Here is a 320-nt window from a genome sequence, read left to right on the forward strand (position 1 = left end):
GACCCAGAAGTGGATTTTTACGTCATTTACTCATTTCTGTATACCCTAGGTTACTAGTTTACTATTAATAGGATCTTTTGACATTGTATCCGTACCTCATGACACTTTCCACGTTTCTCATTATATCTTCTACAGAATGAGTCTCTAAACCCCATGGTTGGGGGTAAGGAGCTCTGCTGTGTCTTGATAGATTAATGCAATTACTACTGTTTTTCATTCAATCATGCTTGCTTCCATTGTAAGATATCACTTGTTCTTAAACCTGATGAATGTGATGATCCGTGACACTCATCATCATTCTCAACTATGAACGTGTGCCT

The sequence above is a fragment of the Arachis duranensis genome, chromosome 9, assembly GCF_000817695.3.
Source record: "Arachis duranensis cultivar V14167 chromosome 9, aradu.V14167.gnm2.J7QH, whole genome shotgun sequence".
NCBI classification, from domain to species: Eukaryota; Viridiplantae; Streptophyta; class Magnoliopsida; order Fabales; family Fabaceae; genus Arachis; species Arachis duranensis.